Source organism: Onychomys torridus, chromosome 5 (genome assembly GCF_903995425.1).
Source record: "Onychomys torridus chromosome 5, mOncTor1.1, whole genome shotgun sequence".
NCBI classification, from domain to species: Eukaryota; Metazoa; Chordata; class Mammalia; order Rodentia; family Cricetidae; genus Onychomys; species Onychomys torridus.
This window is the reverse complement of record NC_050447.1, coordinates 32437331-32465257: the sequence shown is the minus strand read 5'-3', so window position 1 is coordinate 32465257 and position 27927 is coordinate 32437331. Positions and strand designations below refer to the sequence as shown.

The 27927-nt window shown below is 41.9% G+C and overlaps 1 pseudogene; it reads left to right on the top strand.

Moving 5' to 3' along the window:
• Positions 1–257: 257 nt before the first annotated feature.
• Positions 258–19023, top strand: LOC118584555 (annotated as a pseudogene).
• Positions 19024–27927: the final 8904 nt, after the last annotated feature.

Genomic DNA, 27927 nt, shown 5'->3' with positions numbered 1-27927 from the left:
GGAAGTTCAACCCCATTGAGGCTTCGGGAATGGTCACGCCCACAAGGCCAGGGCGGAGGAGGAAACGGAAGACCAAGGATGGGAGGAGGCCTCTCTTGGTTCCGGGACCCTGGACTCTGGAGGTAGACCGAAGTTCTCCAGAGAACACCACGGCTGCGCTATACCTTTGCCAGACCCTGCAACCTAACCCTTCATTTGTAAGTTATCCACAAAATAAACCTCCTTTAATACGTGGAGTGGCCTTAATAATTTCACCAATGCACACCTCCCTGGGAATTCCCTTTGCCTAGCCACCTGTAGGACCACTGTATTTGCACCCCCTGAGGCCCCTGAACCATGGAGTGGTATGAGAGATGGGACCTCCTATCCAGCCATGTAAGTCCTGGGGCCCAAAGGACTTACAGGGCCTTTGGTGAGAATGCTCTGAGCTCTGGTCCAGAATGAGGTGCTTCCTTCATCCCAACCACAGAAGTTTTCTGTCTGTGATGTGTAGTCTACCATGCATTTTCAGATAAATGGCTAAGGCTTCTAGTAGAACAACTTTGCCAGTCTCCTGAGACAGAGGTCAGTCCTATATGGAGTTATCTCTTGGTTTTATAGTGAGAAGATATAAGCCACTCCCAGACTTAGACTGTGCAAGTGATCTTACCAGCATGTGAGAGGTCTATGGACAAGGGTTAGTGTAGACATAGAGCAAGCAAGAACCAGACTCAAGTGTCATATACTGTAAGTCTCTCAAGAGGGTGACAATGATGTGTCCTTGGCATCTCCATCTTCTACAGTCACTGAACAATCCATAGAGCCAAGTGCCATTATTCCAGGCTGCAAGAATATATTGTAGATTAGCTATATTTAAAGCTATACCTAGAAATTTCAAGGCATTTTTCTAGAGGAAGCCATTTATCAATAAATATTGGTGTTATTCAGTTTTTAATATTTCAGCTGTCTTCTGCTATGAAATTCTTGTGCCCATATACTTCTAGGCTATATTGGTGAAGAGTTAAGCTTCTCAGATGCTGATCCACTAGGTAACTAACAGCCTTGCAGAGCCTAGGAGACAGCAGGCACTGTAGATGCTTAGCTTTGTTTCTTGTGCAAATGAAGCTCAGACCATCCCTTGCCTTCAGGCCTAGTAACATTGCAGAGCTATTGACTGAGGACAATTTTGCATAACTGGGTATGGTAAGGACTGGAGCAGAATTCCAGAGGTAGATAGAATCACGTGGACAGGAAAGAAAGAACAAGGTAGTTTCTGTAGATGGTACACAGAACTGCATGGCCAGAGAGAAGAGAGAAAGGCAGAGATTCCATAGATGGTAAGGCAGATCTTTTGTAGCGTTTTCTCAGAGCCAGGAGTAAGGAGCTTGCAGGAAAGATGGAGGATGAAGGTACAGGGGATGAAGATGAGATCAAAAGCATAAGGGTTAGTTGTTACTAGGGCTATAAGGGACAGAAAAAGTAGGTACAGAGAGGAACTAAGAGTCAGGATGGAACTGAAGCTGTAGAGATAGAATTTTGTCTTAGAGAAATAAAGTAATAGATGAAGAGCATGGTTTACATAGATTCTTTTCCCTCAGATAAGCCCCCACTGGATGTAACATCTTCCTCAGGATCCTGGGAGAATCTTCTCAGGGCAGGCCCTTGGAAAATTCTGTTATGCCATTGTTCAAGAAAACAAACTTCTGAATATTAGTGGGAAGAAGAGGTGCCCTGAGAGCCTGACATGGGATGGAGAACTATCCCATGGAACAGCATTGTCCATTGACTCCCATAACACAGGTGTAGGCATAGCACTATATTATCCATACAGCTTTATTTTGTTTCTTGTTGCGTGATAAAATATACTGGTAAAAGAAACTTCTTGGAGAAATGGTTTATTACAGGTCGTTTCAGAACATTCCTTCATAGGAAGCAACTCACAGTAGCAGAGCTTAAGGGATTTGGTAACATCATATCTATACTTTACAGTAAAGATTGCTTGGCTGCCTGCTAATGCTCAGCTCACTTTTTCTACTCAACAGTTCAGAAGCCCCTTCCTAGGGAATGGTCCCACCAATCATGGGAAAATCTTCCCTCCTCAATTAATGTTATCTCCTCAGACCTATGTGTTCTAGACATCCCTCTGAGACTCTCTTCTCAAGTGATTCTATGTTATGTCAACAATCAAAACAGCATTAAGTACTACAGGAAAAAGTGGTAAATGTCACTACATGCAGCCCGTCACATTCCACAGACAACCTAAGAAATTCCAACTTCATAAAGTGTTCCATCCAAACCCCACACAATGGAGGCCTCACTGAAGTATGTGTCCTTCACAGCTTCCAGAGATCCTGTGGCCTTTTACCTTGGAGGAACTGATTTCAGACAGGGATCATGTAGAGGACAGCAGAGGAGCAGGCATTAAGGGTGACGGGAAGGAAATCCAGACTAAGGGTCTGTTTTTTGATCAATGAACATCTTTTTGGATCACTATCTGCCATTGTCATCAGGTGGCTGCAAAATGAGGATATGATGAATACAGAGGGTCTGAAAAAGATGAAGTTGATCACAACTTCTATCTCTATGTCAGAGGACCTGTATCTCAACATCTACACACCAGCCCATGCCCATGAGAACTCTAACCTGCCTGTGAGTATCAGGTATGGTCAGTCCTGAATCAGAGAGGATTTCTTTCTCAGAGGATTAGAAAGCACAAAGCCAACCTGAGCTCTACTGCAGTGTAGTTAGCAAGTCAGCATTTTTGAGTATGTCAAGAGAGCCTTCTCAGCATGGTACTGTCACCAGGCAGCTAAACCTGGGTATAAGACACTGAGTACTGGAGCTCTGAGGGTCAAGATTGGCCCAGGCACTAACTCTGGACTCTCAACAAACTTGATCCCTAGAGACCCAGTCAGGTGTCTGAGGGATGAACATTGAGAAAAGCCAAATTTCTAGCTTGGGATATTGATTGTGCCAATGATATTTGCTGACTCTTTGGATTCATAATCAGAAAACTCTTATGGAGATACCTTTTCACTTTTGAGGAGTCTGGGAATAAGAGTGACATTGCTCTGTACTTATTTCTATTAATCCAAACTGAGACTCCTGGTGTGACAGTGGGACTTGGAAATATGCTGATGAGACTGTATTTCTTACATGTGGCTGGGTCTAAGATGCTGAGGAGTCCTGATGTGTTTAGCTGCACAGATAGGAAGCAGTCCATATCTGGAAGTCAGTCCCACTTGAGCATGTGTCCGATAGAAGCCTCCTGACATCTCTCTTGACTTCTCTGGGTGATGGTATGGATGCATGGTAGTGCTCTGGTTATAGGCACAGCTTCCATTGTATGGTGGATCCATGCTGTCAGCCACTGAGGATATGCTGGTTGTCATATCCAGTACCATCTGGGTGTCCTGGGCTTCTTCAGGTGAGTCTGGTGAGTCTGGGGCTAGGCAGTATCATTTGAGAAGAACCTAGACAGCCCTGTGATCCACATCCCTTCTACTTCTCAGCACTGGAGACCAGCATGCTAGAGGCAACTGGGGCTACCTGGACCAAGTGGCCGCCCTACGCTGGGTCCAGCAGAACATCTCCCACTTTGGAGGCAACCCTGACCAGGTCACTATTTTTGGCAAGTCAGCAGGTGGTACAAGTGTGTCTTCACTTGTTGTGTCCCCCATGTCCCAAGGCCTCTTTCCATGGTGCCATCATGAAGACTGGAGTAGTCGTGTTGCCTGGTCTCATCTCCAGCTCCTCTGAGGTGGTTTATCAAGTGAGTGCCTCCAACTACTTCAGTCCTGTATCTACTACCATAGCACTACCCTCTGGAACTATGGGGAATATAAGGATCTAGGGAAAGGACTTCTTTTATTTATGAAAGGCTCAAGGGTTAGAATCCACACCTCTGCTTTCTACAGGCTGAGTATGTTATGTGGATATCAAAGCTATCCTTAGAAGCTTCAATCACTGGCAAGAACAAGTATGTGTGGATTTGGGAGATAGTTCAATGGGTAAAAGAGCTTGCTGTGCCTGTGTGAGGATCAGAGTTCAAATCCCAGAACCCACATAAGCCTGGATATAGTAGTACTTGTCTGTAATCTGAGTGTTCCTATGGTGAGGGAGTAACGGGGGATCTCTGCAAGAACACACACAGCTAGGCTTGTGTGGACAACAGTGGACTAAGGAACATTTCTCAAACCAAGTGTTAGAAGGTAAGGCCTGACATGTAAGGTGGTCCTCTGACCATCACACATAAACTTTATTGTGGATAAACCTGCACTCAGTTAGGAACACACAGAGAATCACAGAGACACACAGTCATGTGCACATGCACACACACATAGAAGAGCATGAAAAATGAAGTATGCATAAAGTTAACACTGATTGTCACTTCTGAGCTTCCAGAAAATGGGAAAAGTTTCATACTTACTAAAGTCCATACACATCACATACCATGCTATGGTTATTAACAAGTAAGGATATCTAGTTGGGTCTCGATTACTTCTTCCTGTCTCGAATAATCAGTCAGACCCTACATTATCTCTTTGCAGACAGTGGTAAATCTGGTTGTGAGACTGTGGACTCAGAGATCCTGGTGCATTGCTTAGGAGGTAAGGGTGAAAGCAGAGATTCAGGCTATCACCAAGGTTGGTGGAATTATGTGACTAGGAAGATGGGAAACAACAGGGTGTATGACAGGAAAGCCTCACTATTGGACAAATTACCCTTTCTTCATGGCTTGGCATCCTTGTAGCCCTGGGTGCAAAATGAATATATACATAAGCTAATCTAAGTGTAGGGTCTCTTCAGGGGCAAAGTAGGAGAGGTCTGGTGGGACTGATGGAGAACACTCAACAACTATCAGGTAACTGGGTTATTGACCTTAAAAACTGTCTTTGAATGCCCCTCAGGTCTTAACGGTCATCCCACTGTTGGCCTCTGCTAATTTTCACCCTCTCTCCAGCATCCTTGGTATCAACAATGATGTATGACTGGATTCTCCCTATGGTAGGCTCAGTTCTAATCTCCTTTTTGCCTAGGGACTCATAGAAGACAGTTGCAACTCCAGAGACCAGTTGATCCATATCCACTCCATGCCACACTTAAGACTCTTCTCCCACCCCAGATCTCTGGCCCTTCTCAGACAATAAAGAGGATAAGCAGAGAGACCCTGATGGCAATTCTTGAAAGCACAGCAAACAACAGATGTTGAGATCCCTTTGGTCCTTCACAGATAAAGAAGACTGACATTTATCTTGTTTAGACAGCATTCCTAAAAAAGGTGGGGGGAAGGTTGGTGTGTTTGTGTGTTTTTGTTTTGAGTTGCCCAGAACTTTCCTCCATATCCTAATTCATCTGCATTTTCCCTTATCCTAAGGCTGTTGCCTACCTACCCTAGTGCCTGCCTAACCTCATTCTTCCCAACCCCTTGGTATAGATGCTGCCTCCTAAGTATAGTAACCTATTAATGGAAGAGTATATGAGGGACACCAGGGACCCACATACCCTCCAAATACAGTTCATGGGATGATGGGGGACTTCATGTTAATGATCCCTGCACTCCAAGTAGCACATTTTCAGCATGAGTATACCTATAATGGGGCAAAAAAATGGAAGCTCAGAGCTGTGGGACCTAGGTGAGTTCTGTAGTTTCCAGGCCTGACCCACACCTGGATCAGGCATCTGGTTCAAGACAAGTGAGGGTCTTTATCTAGAAAATACTTACACTGAGTGTAAGAGAGTGATGTCTTATCTGAGTACAGGTAAGGAAACAGCTAAGTGATATTCTGTGACTTGCACAAACTACATCCCTGGTGGGCAGAGTTGTTTAAGAGGGGATACCCTACAGCCAATGCTCCATGCTGGAGCTCCACACTCAACTGTTGTGTGTGGTAATATTTTGTTTGTACTCTAACAAAAAAAAAAAAGGAGATCAGAGTGTGAGCTAGACACTAGATAGATAAAGAGGCCAGGCAGTGGTGGCACACACCTTTAAACCCAGCACTTGGGAGGAGAAAGCAGGGAGATCAGGAGTTCAAAGCCACTCTGGGCTACAAGAGATTGATCAGGTTTAAAAGAGAAAAAAAAAAATGTTTACATTCTGATCCAGCCCCTTGGAGCCCCCCTGTGTCCTGAAGTAAAAGTCTCTTCTCTCTCAGTCTCTCTCTCTCTCTCTCTCTCTCTCTCTCTCTCTCTCTCTCTCTCTCTCTCCCTCCACTCCCATGAGATGTATGCCCCTCGATGCCCCCTCTCCTTCCTCTCTCTCTCCCTCTCTGCTCTTCTGCTTTCCTCCCATGAGGTGTGCACCTCTCACCTCTCTCTCTCTCTCTCTCTCTCTCTCTCTCTCTCTCTCTCTCTCTCTCTCTCAATATATATATATATATATATATATATATATATATATATATATATATATATGTATCCCTTCTCTCTTCTCCCCCACCAAATAAAGCTCTTCACTGAGTGCTGTCTGCATGGCATCTCTGTCTCTCACCCACCATGGATCACCTTGACTCTGCCCATCAGGACCTCTGGCATACACTACCATAGCATTGGCTCCCAGCATTGCTAGGCAATCCCACTGCTTTCTCTTGCCTACAGCACTCTGAGGAGCTTTGGGACCCTGCACCACCCACCATATTTTTCCAGCTGGAGGACTGTGGGAAAATCGTCACCCCATCAGATCAGTGAGATTCTTCCCTTCCCTTTTGGCCATTTACCCATGACTGAGGGTTTGATTATGATTCTGGTACCACTTCTCTTTCAGGCTCTAAGTTCCTCAGGCCTATGTTCCCCATGGTCCATAGCCATTGTGATTACAGGCCTTTGGTTATCTTGAGCAGTTCATTCTTGCTGACTCTCTGGGATGCTGGAGGTCAGTCTCCTTTCACTTACTGTCTGTCGGGCTCACAGCCCTTGGCACCCACCCTTATGTGACAGCATATGGAAGCGGCCTGTGCCCTGTGCCCTGAATTCCATGGCCATAGCCTCTGTGATGATGGTCAGTTGGTTATACCTCATTGTGGGAAAATGTGCTACCCTCTTCCAGCTCCCTCCTCATCACCAACCCCCATGCTCCTCCAGCCTCTGCTAAGCAATTACATCATCACCTATCACCTGGTTCCTTCACACAGCATTACATTCCTTGCTCCTAATTTTTATCCTTGTCTGTAATTTTATCTCTTAAATCTTTTCACTCCACTACATAACCCTGTTGCCATGACCCTTCCTGTTCCACCCATGGGACCTTGGTACAAAGATCTAGAGCCATTAATCCATTGCCAAGACTTACTGATGGGAAGTGGGAATGGAAATATGCTTGTAGACCTAGAGTACCCCATCAGTGGCGTCAACCTGCCACAGAGGCAAAGCAGTTGATAATCTACTAGGCAGTCCAGTTTACCTTGGGCTGGGTGGAGACCTCTTGGAGTCAATGTTGATGTCTCCAGGTAATGGTATGGATCCATGGTGGTAGACTGGTTATAGGAACGGCCTCCCACAACTGATGAATCCATACTGGCAGCTACTGAGGAAATAGTAGTAGTTGCTATCCAGTATCACTTGGGTATCCTTGGCTTCTTCAAGTGATCCTTGGACTAAACTGGGTAATGTTGGCCAAGTAGAACATGGACAGCCCTGTGTTTCCTGTCCCTGCCACTTCTCAGCACTGGAGACAAGCATACCAGAGGCAACTGAGGCTACCTGGACCAAGTGGCTGCCCTATGCTGGGTCCAGAATTACATTGCCTACTTTGGGAGCAATACCGATCTGGTCACTATTTTTACTGGGTCAGCAGGAGCACAAGTATGTCTTCACTTGTTGTGTCCCCAATGTCCAAACTCTTCCATGGAGCCATCATGTAGAGTGGAGTGTGCCTACTGTCTGACCTTATCTCTGACACATCTGAGGTAGTCTACACAGTGAGTGCACCCTACAATACTTTGCTGCTTCATTCCTTGCCTCTGGTATTCTGTATGCTGTTAAGTGATGAAAACAAAAATATTAAAATATTGCTTCTTTCCAGTAATTTCTGAGAGACATAAAATGTAGAATCTACCCCCCTCTGCTTTATAAGTGTTGAGTGTGTTATACAACAGCAAAGCTGTGCCCAGTGACGTCCATCGTTAGCAAAAACATGTATGCATGGTTTCCTAGTTTACTTCTTATTGCTGTGATAAAGACCATGGCCAATAGCTACTTAGGTAGGAAAAGGTTTATTTCAGCTTCCAGTTTATAGTCCATCTGAAGGAAAACAAAGTAAGCACTCAGACAGGTACCTAGAAGCCAGAACTGAAATAGAGGCCAGGGAGTAACACTTACCTATGGCTTCCTCAGTTTTCTGTCTTATGCATCCCAGAATAGCCCATGGGTAGTACTGCTCACAGTAGGATGGGCCATCCTGCATCAGTCATTTTATCCAGGAAAATGCCTGGACTCACATATGGGACAAATCTGATAGAGGCTTTTTCTCATTTGAAGTTCTTCTTTCTAGAATGACCCAGGATTGTGTCCAATTTGACAAAAAAAAAAAAAATCTAAGCAGGACACATGGATTGAGGAAAAGGGCTAGTTGGTAAAAGTATGTGCTGTCCAAGTTGAGGTCCCAAGTTCCAGATCCCCCAGAGCCCACCTAAGGCTAGAGGTGGTAATATGTGTCAGTAAACCCAGTGCTCGCTGTGGACAGATGGGAAGTCAGAGACAGTAGACTCCCTGGAAGGTCATAGGTCAGCTAAGTCAGTGTAGACAAATGCAAACAAGGGGTGACAAGTGCCACCTGAGGGTGTTCTTCTGTCCTTCACAGCCAAAACATGACACACCATACCCATTGTCACACATGAACGCCACACACAAAAACAAACAAAACAACAATGAAACCAAACATGTAGGCAGAATGGTCTCTTTCCCAGCTGTCACCTCCTGAGAAACAGAAAATGTGAACAATTCCACTTAAGTCTTTCACACACAACAATGTGTGGTATTTAGGGGCAATGACATCTACTTGAAATCAAGGAAAATCTGCTCCCCCAATTGTAGATGTAACCGTCTTGTTAAATAAGAAACACAGAACCAATTGCAGAGTTAAAAACCACGAGGTCAGAGCAAGAGCGGAAAACCTTACCCTTCACTGCTTCTGCTGTCCTTCCTCTCAGCAAGAGACCTACTTCTGTGTGTCCTATCTTTTTTATAGACTTTCTGTTCTGTTTTCTCATTGGTTGTAAACCCAGACACATGACCTCCTCATCACTGCCTGTTTGTACAGACCTCCAGGTCTTCTATGGTTGGTATTGAGATTAAAGGTGTCTATCTGCCATGGTGGCTGTGTCCTTGAACACACAGAGATCTACCTAGCTCTGCCTCCAAGTGCTGGGATTAAAGGCGTGTACCACTACTGCCCAGCTTCTGCTCTGGCTTGCTCTGACCTCAAGGCAACTATATTAACATACAAATAAAATCACATTTCAATACAAATAAAATATCACTATACCCAATGGAAGAGATTACCCAACCATTGCCTGTTCAATTTGCAAGCTGTAGCCAACCTATCTGGATGTGAGCCCAAGGACTCAGAGGCCCTGGTTCACTGCCTACCAGACAAGAGTGAAGCAGAAGTTCTGGCTCTCAACCAGGTTGGGAGAATTGTGTGGCTTAGAGGACCTGGTCACCAGGATGTAAGATTACCAGTACTTACTTGTTAAACCAATTAATTGATCTCCATGGTTTGGTGTCCTTTTAGTATTAAGTGCAAAAAGAACAAAATAGGCTAATTCTGATGTCCACTTTCTTCTGGAGTGAGCATAGCATCCTGAATGAGATAGGAAATGGGGAAATAGTGTGAATATTCAGTGTGCATCAGAATATTTATGTGATTGATGATCAGCACTTTTCCATAGGTCTTCAAGATAATTCCTGATGTGGTGGATAGAAAGTTCCAACCTAGACACCCTCAGGAACTTTTGGCCTCTGTTCATGTTCCCAGCACCAATGTTATGGACAGTGATGAGTTTGGCTGGGGAGTTCCCATGGTGAGACCAAGTTCTAAGCCCCTGGGAACTTGAGCTCAATGTATGAGCAGTGGAAACTTAGAGATACTTTAACCTAGGTCCAGTCCATCCTATACTTAAGACTCTCCTCTACCTTTCAGTCACAGGTTTGATCATGCCATAAAGAACATAACCAAGAGATACCCCTGCCAGATGTTCTGAAGAGTACTGAGCACAGATGATGAGAAGACCTTGACTCCCATCCTGACAGAGAGCGTTCCCATATATTCTTCTCAGATACATGTATGGAAATAAAGCCTAGTGAACTATGCATGTTCCTGTACAGGCTTACCCAAAGCTTGTACCCTTCCACCTATACCCTGTCTCACCCCAGGCCACATTCCTTACAAGGAGGCTGCTGCCTACCTATCCAAGAGCCTGTCTAACATTCTTCTTTCTGATTCCCTCTGGTGTAAATGCTGCCTCCTGAATGTAGTGTCCTGCTAATGAAAGGAGGGTACATGAGGACATGAGGACCCCCAGACCCTCCAAGCACAGTTCATAGAGATGATGGAGGACTTCATGTTTGTGATCCCTACACCCAAGCAGTACTTTTTCAGCATTAGTACATCTTTAACAAGACCAAGAACAGGGAGAGCGCAGAGCTGTGGGTCCCTGATGAAGCTTCTGTAGTGTCAGGCCTGACCCATGTCTTCACCAGGTCTCTGATACCAGGGACCTAAAGACACTTATCTCAGTAAATCCTTATGTCTAGTATAAAAGAGTGATGTTTAATCCAGATCCAAAGGAGGAAATACGTTATTTACTCTCAGTGTCTTCTCAAAACTACTCATCTGAGAATGCCAGGGGGGTCACTGTTTCACAAAAGGTTTCCAAAGCCAATGTTCAAACCTGGAGCTCGCCACTCAACTGTGATTCTAGATAACTTTAGAGTAAGGCTTCTTGTCACCAAAGGTATGTGGAAATGTGATTTCTCCATGTGAGAAATCATTATGTCAACATGTGTCCTCACTCACAGACTCCCATGCTCCTGTCTACCTCTACAAGTTCCAGCACCACTAAAGCTTTATCAAGCATGTCAGGACATCCCATGTGAAGGCTGACATGATTGATCACCTTCCCTTGTCTTTGGACTCCCACCTTTGAGGCATGAAAGGTGAGCCTTCCCTGTTTTCTTTGAGCTGAATGTAGCTCCAGATGAGTTCCTGGGGGACTACAGAGCTCTCAGTCCAGTTAAGAAGGCTCTGGGAGAGAACAGGATCAGGTGTTCACCATTTCTGAGCTTAAAAAAAGAAAAAAGTAAAACCGAAAGGCCTACAGGAGAAGGTGAGTGTCTGGGCTCCCAGCTTACTAGGCCCTAGAGGGGTACATCCCATGCCTCTTCTCCACTCACCAAAGCCCCAGAGACCTGGCACTAGCTTCCCCCCCACTGCCAACCATCCCCACTCTGCATCAGCAACTGCCAGGGTCCCACCTACACCTGGAAGAGGAGCTACCACAGGAACTGCCTGCACCTGAAAGAGGACTTGAGTGTCTGGGCTCCTGGCTAGACAGCCATGCTTTCTAGGCCCTCGCCTCCAGGGGCACATCCTGTGTCTCATCCCCATACATTAAAGCCCCAGAGACCTGGCAGAGGCCTTCCCATACCCCCAACAATCCCCTGCAGTATCAGGAGTCACCAGAGCCACAGACTCCATGCGCACCTGGAGGAAGAGTGACCACCTAAGCCATAGACCCCACCTGCACCAATTGGAGGAAAAGGGACTCCCTAAGGCACAGGCCCCACCTGCACTGATTGGAGGAAGAGATGAGTAGACAGCAGTGTAAGAATACACTAAACAACATAAAGAGCAATATGGCACCACCATAAACCGGTGGTTTCACAACAGCAAGACCTGAATACCCCAATGTAGAAGAAACAAAGGAAATGACCTTAAAAACAACTTTATGAAGATAATAGAGGCCTTAAAGCAATAATGAAAAATTCCCTTAAAGTAGAGGAAAAGGCAAACAAAAAATTGGGGGGGGGATCAATAAATCCTTAAAGAAAGCCAAGAAGGCAAAATAAATAAATAAATAAACAAATAAATAAATAAGTGAATAATAAATAAATAAATAATCAATCAAAGAGGTGAAGGAAACAGTTCAAGACTTGAAAATTGAAACAGATGCAATAAAGAAAACACAAACTGAGGGAATTTTGGAATGTAAAATCTGGGTAAAGTGATCAGGAACTATAGACAAAGGCATAACCAACAGAATACAAGAGATGGAAGTGCTATGGAATGTTTTTTCTGTATGCTGTGAATATATGCTGTTCACATTTGGCTAGTAAATAAAGTTGTTTTGGCCTGTGGCAAGAAAAGGCTTACAGCCAGGTGGGAAATCTAAGTGGAGGGACAGAGAGAAGGACAGAAAGATAGACTCGCGCCACTGCCAAGGAGCAGCAAGATGCCAGCAGACTGGTAATGCCACAGCCACATGACAACTTATAGAATAATACAAATGGGTTAAATTGTAAGAGCTAGCTAGCAAGAAAGTCTGCCATAGGCCATACAATTGGGTAATTAATATAAGCCTCTAAATGATATGTTATAAGCGGCTGCAGGACATCAGGGCTGGGTGGGACACAGGGAAAACTTTCCACTACATGGAAGAAAGAATCTCTGACATTTAAGATATGATTAGAGGAAAAAGATCCATTGGTCAAAGAAAATGTTAAATCCAACTAATTCTTAACACAAAACATCCAGGAAAATCTGGGATACCATGAAAGACCAAACCTAAAGAATATTAGTGACTAGAAGAAGGAAAGGAGTCCAGCTCAAAGGCACAGAAAAATATATACAAACAAAATTATAGAAGAAAACTTTCCCAACCTGAAGAAGGACATGTCGTATGAAAGTACAAGAAGTTTACCACAACACCAAATATATTCGACCAAAAAAAAAAGTCCTCTTGCCCATATAATAAAACACTAAACATACAGAATAAAGAAAGAATATTAAAAGCAGCAAAGGAAAAGGCCAAGTAATATATATAGGCAGAACTATCAGAATTACACTTGACTTTTCAACAAAGACTCTGAAAACCAGAACCATCTGGACAGACATTCTGCAGACAGTAAGAGACTATGGATTCCAGCCCAGACACCTATACCCAGAAAAGCTTTCAATGATCAGAGACAGAGAAAACAAGACATTGCATGACAAAACCAGATTTAAACAATACCTATCCACAAATCCAGCCCTACAGAAAGTACTGGAAGGAAAACTTCCAAGAGAGTTAGCTGCACCCATGAAAATACAGGCAATAGATAACCTTACACCAACAAACCACAAGAAGGGAAACACACAGACCCTACCACCACCAACAAAACCAAAAAATAACAGAAATTCACAATCACTAGTCATTAATATATCCATATATCAATGTATTCAATTGACCTATAAAAAAAAGAAGCAGGCTAACAGAATAGGGACAAAAACAGGACCCATCCTTCTGCTGCATACAAGAAACACACCTCAACATCAGAGAGAGACATCACCTCAGAGTAAAGGGCTAGGAAAATATTCCAATCAAATGGTCCTAAGAAACAAGCTGGTGTAGCTATCCTAATATCTGACAAAATACATTTCAAATTAAAATCAATCAAAAGAGATGGAGAAGGACATTTTATATTCATTACAGGACAACCCATCAAGATGAAGTCTCAATTCTGGGCATCTATGCCCCAAATAGAAGGGTACCCACATTTGTAAAATAAACATTACTAAAGCTTAAATCACATATCAAACCCCTCACACTAATAGTGGGAGACTTCAACAGCCCACTCTCACCACTGGATAGGTCTGCCAGACAGAAATTTAACAGAGAAATAAAGGAACTAACAGATTTTATGACTCAAATGGACTTAACAGACATCTAAAGAACATTTCACCCAAACACAAAAGAATATACCTTCTTCTCAGACCTTGTGGAACCTTCTCTAAAATTGGTCACATACTTGGTAACAAAGAAAACAGGAACAGATACAGAAAAACTGGAATAACCCCTATATCTTGTTAGATCACCACGGCTTAAAGTTAGAATTCAACAACAACACTAATGACAGAAAGCCTAAAAACTCATGGGAATTGAACAATGTTCAACTGAATCGCCACAGGCTCTAAAAAGAAATGAAGTAATTAAAGACTTCCTATAATACAATGAAAATGAAAGCACAGCACACCCAAACTTATGGGACACTATGAAAGCAGTGCTAAGAGTAAAGTTCATAGCACTAAGTGCCTACATAAAGAACCTGGAGAGATCTCACATTAGCCAACTTAATAGCACATTTGAAAGCTCTAGAACAAAAACAGCAAACTCACTCAGGAGGAGTAGACAACAGGAAATAATCAAATTGAGGGTGGGAATCAATAAAATAGAAACAAAGAATACAATACAAAGAATCAATGAAACAAAGAGTTGGTTTTTCAAGAAAATCAACAAGATAGATGACAAACCATTGTCCAAACTAACCAAAAGGCAGAGAGAGAATATACAAATTGACAAAATCAGAAATGAAAAGGGGGACACTAAGGAAATTCGGAGAATTATTAGATCATATTTTGAAAACCTGTACCCCATAAAATTGGAAAACATAAAAGAAATGGACAATTTTCTGGACAAGTACCACATACCAAAATTAAATCAAGACCAGATAAACTATTTAAATAGACCTATAATCCCTAAGGAACTAGAAACAGTTATCAAAAGTCTCCCCCACCAAAAAAAAAAAAACAGTGTCAGATGGTTTCAGTGCAGAATTCTACCAGAATTTCGAAGAAGAGCTAATACCAATACTCCTTAAATTGTTCCACACAATAATGGGAGACTTGAACAGCCAACTCTCACCAACTAGATAGGTCAGCCACACAACAGAAACAGAAGGAACCTTGCCAAACTCTTTTTATGAGGCTATAGTTACCCTGATACCCAAATCAGACAAAGATGCAACTAAGAAAGAGAATTACAGACCAATCTCCGTCACAAATATTGATGCAAAAGTACTCAATAAAATAGTGGAAAACTGAATCCAAGAATAAATCAGAAAAATGATCTACCGTGATCAAGTACACTTCATACCAGAGATATAGGGATGGTTCAACATCTGTCAATGTAAAATCTGTCAATGTAATCGACCATATAAATAAACTGAAAGGAAAAAAAAAAAACCACATGATCATCTCATTAGATGCTGAAAAAGCCATCAACAAAATCCAACACCCCTTTGTGATTAAGGTCTTAGAGAGATCAGGGATACAAGAAACATACCTAAACATAATAAAAACAATATACAGGAAGCCAACAGTCAACATCAAACTAAATGATGAGAAATTCAAAGCAATTCCACTAAAATCAGGAACAAAAAAAGGCTGTCCACTCTTGCAATATCTATTCAATATAGCACTTGAAGTTCTACCTAGAGCAATAAAACAACATAAGGAGATCAAGGGAATACAAATTGGAAAGGAAGAAGTCAAACTTTCACTATTTGCAGATGATATGATAATATACATAAGTGACCACAAAAATTCGACCAAGAAACTCCTACAGCTAATAAATATCTTCAGTAATGAGGCAGGATACAAGATTAACTCAAAAAAAAATCAGTAGCCCTCCTATATACTAATGATAAATGGGCTGAGAAAGAAATCAGAGAAACATCACCCTTTATAATAGCTACAAATAACATAAAATATCTTGGGGTTACTCAACCAAGCAAGTGAAAGACCTGTATGACAAGAACTTTAAGTCTTTGAAGAAAGAAATTGAAGAAGATATCAGAAAATGGAAAGATCTCCCATGCTCTTGGACAGGTAGAACCAACATAGTAAAAATAGCAGTCTTACCAAAAGGAATCTACAGAATCAATGCAATGCCCATCAAAATCCCAACACACTTCTTCATAGAACTCAGAAGAACAATACTCAACTTCGTATGGGAAAACAAAAAACCCAGGATAGCTAAAACAATCCTTTACAATAAAGCAACTTCCAAAGGCATCACCATCCCTGACTTCAAATTCCACTATAGAGCTATCATAATAAAAACAGCTTGGTATTGGCATAAAAACAGACACATGGATCAATGGAATCAAAGACCCTGACATTAATCCATGTACCCATAAACACCTGATTTTTGACAAAGAAGCCAAAATTGTACAATGGAAAAAAAGAAAACATCTTCAACAAATGGTGCTGGCATAACTGGATGTTGACATGTAGAAGATTGCAAATAGATCCATATCTATCACCATGTACAAAACTCAAGTCCAAGTGGATCAAAGACCTCAACATAAACCCAGATATACTGAAGCTGATTGAAGAGAAAGTGGGAAGTAGCCTTGAACGCATTGGCACAGGAGACCACTTCCTAAATATAACACTAGTAGCACAGACACTGAGAGTAACAATAAATGGGACCTCCTGAAACTGAGAAGCTTCTGTAAGGATTAGGACTTGATGAAAAGACAAAACGACAGTGGTACTGAATGGGAAAAGATATTCACCAGCCCTACATCTAACAGAGGATTTTTCTCCAAAATATATAAAGAACTCAAGAAACTAGACATCAAAATATTAAATAATCCAATTAAAAACTGGACTACAGATCCAAATAGAGAATCTCAACAGAAGAATCTCAAATGGCTGAAAGACATTTAAGGAATTTCTCAACATCCTTAGTCACCAGGGAAATGCAAATCAAAATGACACTGAGATACCATCTTACACCTGTTAGAATAACTAAGATCAAACTCATTAATGACAGCTTATGTTGGAGAGGATGTGGAGCAAGAGGAACACTCCTCCACTGCTGATGGATATGCAAACTTGCACAGTCACTCTGGAAATCAGTATGACAGTTGATCAGAAAATTGGAAATCAACCTACCTCAAGACTCAGCAATACCACTATTGAGCATACACTCAAAAGATGCTCAATTATACCACAAGGTCACTTGCTCAACTATGTTCATAGCAGCATTCTTCATTACAGCCAGAACCTTGGAACAACCTAGATGCCCTTCAAACAAAGAACGGATAAGGAAAATGTGGTACATTTACACAATGGAGTATTACTCAATGGTTAAAAAAAAATGACATCATAAAATTTGTAAGCAAATGAATGGAACTAGAAAAAATCATCCAGAGTGAGGCAACCCAGACACAGAAAGACAAACACAGTATGTGCTCACTCTCAAATGGATATTAGATACAAATCAAAGGATAATCAGGCTGCCATGCACAACTCCAGAGAAGCTAGGTGAAAAAGAGGACCCTAAGAGGGACACACATGGAGGCCCCAGGAAGAGAAAAATAGTTAAGATCTCCTGGGTAAACTGGGAGGAGGGATGGAGGATGGGAACAGGAGGGACTGAGGTGGAGAGTGGAGGGAGGGAGGGATGGAGAGGAGAGAGCAATGAAAGAGATAACTTTGTAGATGGAACCATTAGGGGGTTAGGGAGAAACCTGGTTCTAGGGAAGTCCCCAGGAATCCATAAGGATGACACCAGCTAAGACTACTAGCTATAATGGAGAGGGTGCCTGAAATTACCTTCCCCTATAATCAGATTAGTGACTATATAATTTTCATCATAGAACCTACATCCAGTAACTGATGGAAGCAGATGCAGAGATCCAGAGCCAAACACTGGGCTGAGCTCCTAGACTTCAGCTGAAGAGAGGAAGGAGGGATAGGAACAAGTGAGGTCAAGATCATGATGGGGGAAAACCACAGAGACAGCCTACCCAAGCTGGTGGGAGGGAGCTCATGGACTCTAGCCTATCAGCTGGGGAACATGTATGGGACCAAACTAGGCCCTCTGAATGTGGGTGACAGTTATGTGACTTGATATGTTTAGGGAGCTCCTGGCAGTGGGATCAGTACTTATCCCAGGTGTATGAAACAGCTTTTTGGAACACATTCCCCAGGGTGGGATACCTTGCTCAGCCTTGACAGAAGTGGGAGGGACTTGTTCCTGCCTCAACTTAGTATGCCAGACTTTGTTGACTCACCAAGGGAGGCCTTACCCTCTCTGAGGAGTGGATAGGAGGTGTGTTAGGGGGAGGTGGCGGGGGACTGGAGAAGGAGAGGGAGGGAGAACTGATAATGGTACATAAAATGAAAAAAACAATTTTTAAATAAAAAAGACAACAAAAATTCTAGCAGGGTTAGAATAGGAACCTTCCTAGTCTAGCTTGTGGTAGAAGGAACGAGAGCACACTGGTAGGAGTGATCCCCAGAGAATTCAGGTAGAGGCTTGGACGGACCCTGGGTTCTGAGTGCTGATGGAAGAGTGTACACCAGGCCTAGGGTTCAGGTTTGGGCTATGGTTGCTATGGTAGAGCATGAGCTGGCACCTGCTTGAGGTGGCTAGGACTTGGACTCTTTCTTCTGTCTACAATTGACCTCATTGAGGAGGAGAAGCTGCTGAATAGGAGGAGGATGAAGTCCTGGGCCAACTTTGTAACACATGAGTGAGAACATGCTCCTCCCTCAACCTCCTAAGGTTTTGTTTCAATCCAGGGCTCCCATGTGGGTGTGCCTCATTAGCATGCATGGTCCTTAATTACGCCATAGTCTTCTCCAACCCAGGGCACACTTAGGTAGATACCTTCTAACTTTCAGTTACTGCTTATCCCACAGAGACCTGATAGGTGAGTCACAGTACTGTGGTACAGTTCTTCAGATTTTGCCTCTGAGAGGGAGACACAAAACTAGATAGCTTCCCTTGCTTCATACTAAGCAAACACTGGTGAAAGACATGTGTGTTCTATATCAGTGCACTAGTCCATCTGTCTTCCCAGGCCCTTGGCCTACTCGTCCACTGCTCTGACCCAAATCAAGGGATCAGGCTTTGGATGAGAGAGACCTTACCCCTCCCTGCTAGGTGGTATGTCAAGAAGAACCCCAACAGTGAGGGTCTACTCTACCGGGCAGGCTTGGAGCATGATGAGCAGAACCTGCAGCTGGACATCCAGACTGCAGTGGGCTGAGCCCTAGAGGCCAGAAGACTGTAGTTCTGGACATAGACTCTGCCCCAGAAGATCCAGGAGCTAAAAGGGGCTCAGAACAAGCACACAGAGCTTTAGTGCCCTGTGACAGGAAAGATGTGTGGTTGAGGGCAGATGGGGTCATCCTGAGGTTACAAAGTCCATTTATTTATTTTTATTTGTTTCAACACTCACATAAGCACTTCTATTCTCAGCATTTTCCCTTTCAGATTTGTATCACAAACCCTCTCTGCATTATTCTTATCTGTCTGGGCAAACTTTTTTAGACTCAATAAATGCTACCAGAACAATATGGATGTGTGAGCCCTGAAGTGGTCCCATCTTCCTTAACGCTTCAGTGGGATTAGCCTCCTTCCTTCCTTAGTAATTTACTTATTTGTTAAAATTATTAGTTCCCTCCTTCCCTCACTCTTCCTTCCTTCCTTCCTTCCTTCCTTCCTTCCTTCCTTCCTTCATTCATTCATTCAATCATTCCTTCCTTTCTTTCCTCCTTCCATTATTTCCTCCCTTCCTTCTTCCCCTCATCTTCTTCCCATCCCCTCTCTCCTCCTTTCCAAGCCTCAGACCCTCTTCAAATGAGGCAGAAGCTTCAGACACTGTTGTCTACAGGAAATCCCAGGTCCTCTCTCAACAAGTTCATGCTTTCTCATATTTGTCAGTTGCCAATTGAAAACCTGATTTCCCAAAATCCCATTGCCTTTGTAAGTCACAATGCTGTGCCCAATAGACCATGAACTTCAAACTGGGCTCTTAGTGTCTGTAGCCTCAGACGCTTGGAGGCTGAGGCAGGAGGATTACATAAGCCCAGGGAAAGATAACAAGACCCACATCTCAGAAATAAAACAGAAACCATAACCTCAGTAACTTACAAACAGTAACAAATTACAGGTTTGTAGATTGAGAAATCCAGGGTCCAGATGTCCACAGATTTGCTGTGTGGTGAGAAACAGATCTCTGGCTGGAGATCACAAGGATAACATCTTGTGCACTCTCCTGGTAGAATCTGTAAACATCGGCATTTCAAGGACAACATTAGGTCCCTGCTGACTTGAACTGGAGGCAGGAAAGATTTTCATGTTAGTGAGATGACCATGTAGGTTGTTTCCATTCTATATGTAGAGCATGTATTGATGTTCCTACTGCTGGCTTGTCTGCTTTTCAGTTCTGTACATACACACTAAACTTCCAACAGGGAGTCAGAATGTGTTTTAGACTTTTAATAATTATCTCATTTTTAGTAGTTTGAATGCAGATTGTTTGTTTTTATGGGACTAGGGATTGATTTTAGGGATTGTGCATGTTAGGCAAATACTCTAACTATGAACTATTCCTCAAATTACTATAGTTTGCTTAGATGTAATTAATCTCTTTTAGGTGTATGGTTTAGTAAATCTGAGAAAATTCTCAAGGTATGCATGTGCCACCACATCATATTTAGAACAACACCCCCCACTTCCCAAAATGCTTTCCTCCAGCCCCTTTGCTCTTGTTCACTTCCTTTCACCCTGTTTCAAAGTACACATGGAATTATTTTGTGTTGCTATATTGGAGTTTGTTTCCAATCCAATATAAATATTTCTGACTGGCTATATCACTTCAAATAATGTTTTCCTTTCTTTTCTGGTGAAAAGCCATTTAAAGTGACACATTCTATCTACTTACCAAATCTATGCACAAATGTTTCACTTGGTCCTTTGCTCCTCTTTTTTGAGACAAGGTCTCTGTATATCCCAGGTGGGCCCTGATCTCACAATCATACTGCTTGGCTCTCTGGGGAGTTTATTTATAGACATGGGCCTCCCATCCTTTGTTTGGGTTTTGATAAAGCTGTATGGATATTATCACACATAATTTCATGTGATCACATATGTTCAATTTTTGGATTTACAACCTAGAGCAGAATTTCTAAGTCATGAGATACATATGTTAAACAATTTTAAAAGTTGTGAGACTAGGGATATAGCAGGAGTAAAGCCAGATCAGATGACACAAATTTTCAATGCCAGCTACTCAGAGGACTGAGGCAAGGGTACATTAGTTAAGAACTACTTGAGCTATAGAACTCGCTCCAGGAAAGGCTGGGAGATTTAATTATGGTCTGTCTCCACACTAAAACGTACAAAAAATGGTTGGGTAGTGGCAGTGGTAGACACCTTTAATCTCAGTACTGGAGAGGCATCTCTGTGGATCTCTGTGTTGAGGCCAGGGTGGGCTATATAGTGAGTTTCAGGACAGCCAGGGATCCACAGAGAAACCCTGTCTTGAAAAAAAGAAAAAGAACCAAAAAATGATAAAAATCTAATTTGACTTAGTGAGCTATAAAAGAGGTTAGAGGAGGAGGAGGAAGAAGATGTAGAGGAGGAGGAGGAGGAGAAGAAGAAGAAGAATGAAATTGGAAGGAGAATATGGTGGAAGTTTGCAGCATCCCAGGTGCGATAGGGTAGGAATGCATATGACACCTTGTATTCATGTATGAAATTACCAAATGATAAAAAACAAAACAAAACAGTGTTCTTGGATTCCAATTTAGTGGTAGAGCAGTTATCTGACATGTGCAAGATCCTGCATCCGTTTCTCTGCCCCCCCCCCCCTTTAGAAGCTTTGGGATAATTGTCTACACTGGAGCCGGTTGGGTGTCAAATTTCCATGACCATTTCTTACCAACCACCAGGTTTTCTCATATCTACAAATGACTTACAACACTTCTGAAGAGTCTCAGTCCTGCTGTCCTCATGAGTTTATGCTTCTAGCTAATTCAGTCCTGAGATAGATGTCTGTGGCTCAGCTCCTTGGAAGACTAAAGCAGGAGGGTTTAGTGATCTCAGGAACTAAAGGCCTACCCATTCTATATGCATATATATGCTGCATCTTAAGAATATATATGCTATATACATATGTAAACATGTATGTATCATAGCATGTGTGTCTTGTAAACCATAGAAGTGAGTTCATAGTTTTGGAGAGCATGAAGCTCATGTTGACTATACCAGCATATGTGATATATGGTGAGAGCTAGCTCTCTATGCAAAAGATTGAACCAATGTCTTCAACTGGGCAGATGGCATACATAATGGTATTCAAGATCTGGACACATTGTGTTCACATTTGAAATTATTAAGAAGCAAACACACCACCCCACACCACACCACCCCAAATTCTGGGACTACAGCTCAGTGGTAGAGTACTTATCTAGCTTGTGCAAGACTCTAGATCCAATTCTCTGTCCTGGCTTTTTGTGATCTCTTATCCCCTTGAAAGCTCCTAAAGACGTGACTCCCATCAACATCGCATTGGAGACTAGGTTTGAACTTGTGTAATGCATAAACTTTTAGAACATAGCACCTAGAGGTCCCCATATCAGCCACTAAGGTTGTGAATGATGAAAAATGCCTCTGCCTATTGCTTGTAAATCAAATGTCACCAAAAATATTTAAGACAACCTATAAATGTAATCTACTTCTGTCCCAAGGTGGCAAGTGGTATAAATTTTACCAGAAATAGGTCTGAGTATGTATTAGCTTTTGGACCTTGAGGCTGTGTGTGTGTGTATGTGTGTGTGTGTGTGTGTGTGTGTGTGTGTGTGTGTGTGTGTGTGTGTGTGTTTGGGGGGTGTCTGTATGTGTGTGTCAGTGAATGTCTGTGTGTGTGTATGTGTGTGTGTGTGTGTGTGTGTCTATACCCATAGAATAGAGCTGGTTCCTTTGTGTCTGCTGAGGTTTGTTCTTACCTCCAAGGTTTCTGCTGACTCTGTGATGACCAATCCTACATGATCACTGCACATCTGTGAAGATGTTTGACTGTAGGGTGTGTCATACAAGTAGGATGAGAATATCAGAAGGTTCAGACACGTCCAGTAGAGGAGATTCTTATCTCCTGTTTCCCTGACAACCTGTCTTTGTAAGGAATGGCCACCCAGGCTTTTTTCAATCTGCTGGTCCCCATCATCTCATTGATAGTCCATATACATGACTTTCAATCATACATAATTTTTGTCACTGTATTCTTTTGGCCTGACTAATAAGTGTCCTGTCTTGTACTTTATATCATTGTCTAGAGGTGCAAACTTGTGCTCAACCTGCATTCCTCTGCAGAGAAATTTTTGTGTGTTAATGAGACAACAAATCCTTCATCCTAGACATCAAGATAGCCCCACACTTGTACTGCTGACATCAAGGAGAAAATTTTGTGGATTAATAAGCTTTTCACTTTTAGTCCACTGTATTGAAGGCCAACCACAGGACAGCATGACCTCTGGGGTTATGTGTCTAACAGGGTGCAGGTCATCCTCCATTCTCAAAATAGAGTCAACTGCTCCTTGTATAAGAGTGGCCTGGTGCAAGTCACAGTCTGGAATAGCACTCAACAGTGCACACCTGCGAAAGTCTTGTTTTTAAACTACTATTAATCAAGCAGTTATGAACATTTCAAGTTTGAGTATGTGTGATATACTTTCACATCCTTGAACTAGAAACCTGAGAGTAGATTTATTGAATCTAAGCCCAAATATGTGTTCAACTTTTGAAGAAATTGCCAACCTGTCTTTCAAATGACTACAGCATTTCGAATCTCTTCCAGCCATATGTGGGGCACCAGAGACATCTTGCCTCTGCCAACACTTATTATCTGGGTGTGTAGAAGTGGTGTCCATTTGCAAATGATTCTGTGAACTTTTATTTCCATATATGCACTTTTTTATTGAGGAGACATTTTCAACTTAACTTTTTTCTTCTTTTTAAAAGTTCTTTTTCCCTTTTATTGAAAATAGATTATTTTATCACTTAATGTATACTGATTATGGTTTCCCACACACATTCCTCCCAGTTCCTACCCCCTTTCCTCTCATTTGGATCCACCCCCTTTCTTCTCTCATTAGAAAAGTACAGACTTCTAAGAGATAGTATTAAAATATAACAAAATAAAATATAATATGATAAATTGAAAACTATCACATTGAAGCTGGACAGAACAAACCAATCAAGGAAAAGAACTCAAGAGAAGGCACTAGAATCAAATCCACTCACTCACACACTCAGGAATCCCATAAAAACACTAAACTTGAAGCCGTAATATATACTGAGAGGACCTAGTCCAGACCTGTGCAAGCTGCTTTGGTCTCTGTGAGTTCACGTGAGCTTTGTTTTCTTGGTGTCCTCCATTCCCTCTGGCTTTTGCAGTCTGTCTGCCTCCTCTTCTGCAGAGTTCCATGACCTCTGAGGGGAGAATTTGATGGAGACAATCCATTTAGGACTGAGTGTTCTAAGGTCTGTCACCATCCATGCAGTGTCTGCTTGTGGGTCCCTGCATTTGTTCATAGTTGCAGTGGGAGGCCATTTCTCTGATGATGGCTAAACAAGGCACTGACTTATGAGTATAGCAGAATATTATTAGGAGTCATTTAATCACCACTCTTTGTCTTTTTCCTTTTCCAGACCAGGAGTACTTGGTTTTACCCTAGGTCCCTGGGATATCTAGTCTCCAGTTTTTAGTCACCAAAGCAGTGTTGATCATAGATTCCATCTCATGGAGTGGGCCTTAAGACAAATCAGACATTGGTTGGTTACTCCCACAAGCTTTGTTCCACTATTTCCCTAGTATATCTTGCAAGTAGGACATCATTGCAGATCAAAGGGCTTGTGGCTGGTTTGTTGGTAACATTTCATGTTTTGTTGCATGCAGAGTACCTTCCTGTACCAAAGACACTAGAATGTAGGAGTGAAGGCTCTATGTAGGCACCAGCTGGACTCCTGGGTGTTCATGGGTTGTGTAGCTGTTGTCTTCAGCAATGAGGACTTGCTAGTTTGTGGAGAGTATTGGTAACAGCATAGTTTCTTTGGGGATTCCAATGGGACATTTTTGGCCAACAACACAATTAGACATAACCTTATCCTGGTACCTGAAGCTTCATTTCATGAAAAAGGAAGGCCAATTGGAACTTCATCTCCCCCATATTTTCGCAATTTCTTTCAATTACTTTCATCTATGAAAGATATTTGAAATTATAAGTATAAATAAATAAATAAATTTATATATATATATATATATATATATATATTAGGGAGTATCTATTCTATTAGACTACCTTACTGCCCCTCAAATGCTCCTAAGTTTTAGCTGTCTCTCCCCATATTCACTCCCTCAAACCCCTCCAATCAATCTCACCACTTGAACCTCCCATTCCACCCCTCCATCCATCCATCCATCCATCCATCCATCCATCCATCCATAATTATCTATTATATTTCCCTTTCCTAATGAGATAAAACTGTTCCCTCTAGTCCCTTGATCTATATCTTCTCTCTGAGGTGCCATAGATTGTAGCTTGGTTTTATCACTGACTTAACAGCTAATGTCCATGCATAAACAAATACATACAATATTTGCCTTTTTGTGTCTAGGATACCACACTCAGGATGATTTATTTCTAGTTCCATCCATTTGCCTACAAATTTCATGATACCATATTTTTAACAACTGAGTAATACTCCATTATGTAAATGTACCACAGTTTATTTATCTACTCATCTGTTGAGGGACATCTAGGTTGTTTCCAATTTCTGACTATTATAACTTTAGCAGCAATGAAGATGGTATCTCTGTGTTAGGATGAAGTATTCTTTGGGTATATGCCTAGTAGTGGTATAGCAGGATCTTGAGGCAGATCTATTGCCATCTTCCCGAGTAGCTGCCACACTGATTTCCATAGTGGCTGTACAAGTTTGCACTCCCACCAGCAATGGAGGAGTCTTCCTCTTACTTCACATCTTGACCAGCATGAGCTGTCACTTGTTTTGTTGATCTTAGTCTTTCTCACAGGTGTAAGATGAAATCTCAAAGTAGTTTTGATTTGCATTTCCCTGATGGCTAAGGATGTTGCACATTTTAAAGTGTTATTCAGCCATTTGAGTTTCCTCTATTGAGAATTACCTGTTTTAGATCTGGGTTATTTGTTTTCTTAATATCTAGTTTCTTAAGCTCTTTAAATATTTTGAATATTAGCTCCCTATCAGATGTGGAGTTGGTAAAAAAAAAAAAAAATTGTTCCATTCTGTAGACTGCCACTTTGTAAGACTGATGGTGTCCTTTGCCTTACAGAAGCTTTTTATTTTCATGAGGTCCTATTTATCAATCATTGATCTTAGTTCCTGTGCTAATTGGGTTCTCTTCAAAAAGTCTTTTCCTGTATTAATGAGTTCAAAGCTATTTGCCACTTTCTCTTCTATCAGGTTCAGTGTATCTGATTTTAGATCAAGGTCTTTGATCCATTGGGTGTTGAATTTTATTCAGGGTGATAAGCATGTATCTCTTTGGAGTCTTCTACATGCAGCTGTCCAGTTTGACCAGCACCATTTGTTGAAGATGCTGTCTTTTTTCCAGTGTAAGCTTCTGATCTCTTTGTCAGGAATCAGGTATTCATAGATGTGCGGACTTATGTCTGGGTCTTCAACTTGATTTTATTGGTCAATATGTCTGTTTTTATACCAATACCATGCTATTTTTATTACTATAACTCTGTAGTACAACTTGAAATAGTGATAACTCCAGCTGTTCTTTTATTATTCAGGATTGTTTTAGCTATTTTGGATTTTTTAATTAATAAATCAATTGATTAATTTTTCCCAGCATGATCACAGTTTCCCCTCCCTCCCTCCTTTTCTCTCAGTCCCTCCTCCCAATCTCTCCCCTTTCCCCCATCTACTCAATCTCTCTTCCCTTAAGAAAAGTGCAGACCTTCCTAGTATATCAGCCATCCGTGGGATATCAAGTTGCAATAACACTAGGCACCTCCTCTCCTATTAAGGCTAGATGAGGCAACCCAACAGGAGGAAAGGGTCCTAAGAGCAGGCAACAGAGTCAAAGACAGCCCCCATTCCCTCTGCCAGGAGTCCCACTAGAAGACCAAGCCACACAACTACAACACATGCACGACTGCCCAGGTCAGCCCCATGGCTATCTTAGGTGTGTGTGTTTGTTTGTGTGTGTGTGTGTGTGTGTGTGTGTGTGTGTGTGTGTGTGTGAGAGAGAGAGAGAGAGAGAGAGAGAGAGAGAGAGAGAGAGAGAGGGAGAGAGAGAGAGACTGATTGATTCCACACGAGGTTGGAAATTGTCCTTTGCAATTCTGTGCAGAATTGCCTTGGAGTTTGGTGAAAGTCGCATTGAATCTATAGATTCCCTTTCATAGGATGGTCCTTTTTACTATGTTAATCCTAGTGAATCATGATCTTTCCCTCTTCTGATACATTCCTCAATTTCTTTCTTCAATGACTTGAAGCTTTTATCATAAAAGTCTTTTACTTGCTCGATTAGAATTACTTCAAAATATTTTATATTATTTTAAGCTGCTAAAAAAGAGATTTCCCTTATTTGTTTCTCAGTCCTTTTGCCCCTTGTATATAGGAGGGTGGCTGATTTTTGTGAGTTAATTTTATATCCAGCTACTTTGCTGAAAGTTCTTGTCTGTTGTAGGAGTTTCCTGGTAGAATTTTTTCAGGTCACTTATGCATACTGTCATACCATCTGCAAATACAAGGGCTTTGACTCCTTCCTTTCCAATTTATATCTCCTTGATTTCCTTAAGCTGTTATTATTATTGCACTAACTTAGAATTCAAGTGCTATATTAAATATGTATGGAGATAGTGGACAACTTTGTCTTGCTTTTTATTTTAGTAGAATAGCTTTGATTTTTTTTCCATTTAAGTTGATGTTGGCTATGCTCTTGCTGTGAAGTGCCTTTACTATTTTGAGGTATACTCCTAATCTCCTCAGGACTAATCATGAAGGAGTGTTGGATTTTGTCAAAGGTCTTTTCTATATCTAATGAGATGATCATGAGAATTTTTTCTTTTAGTTAGTTCATATGGTGGATTACTTTTGTCAATTAACCTAT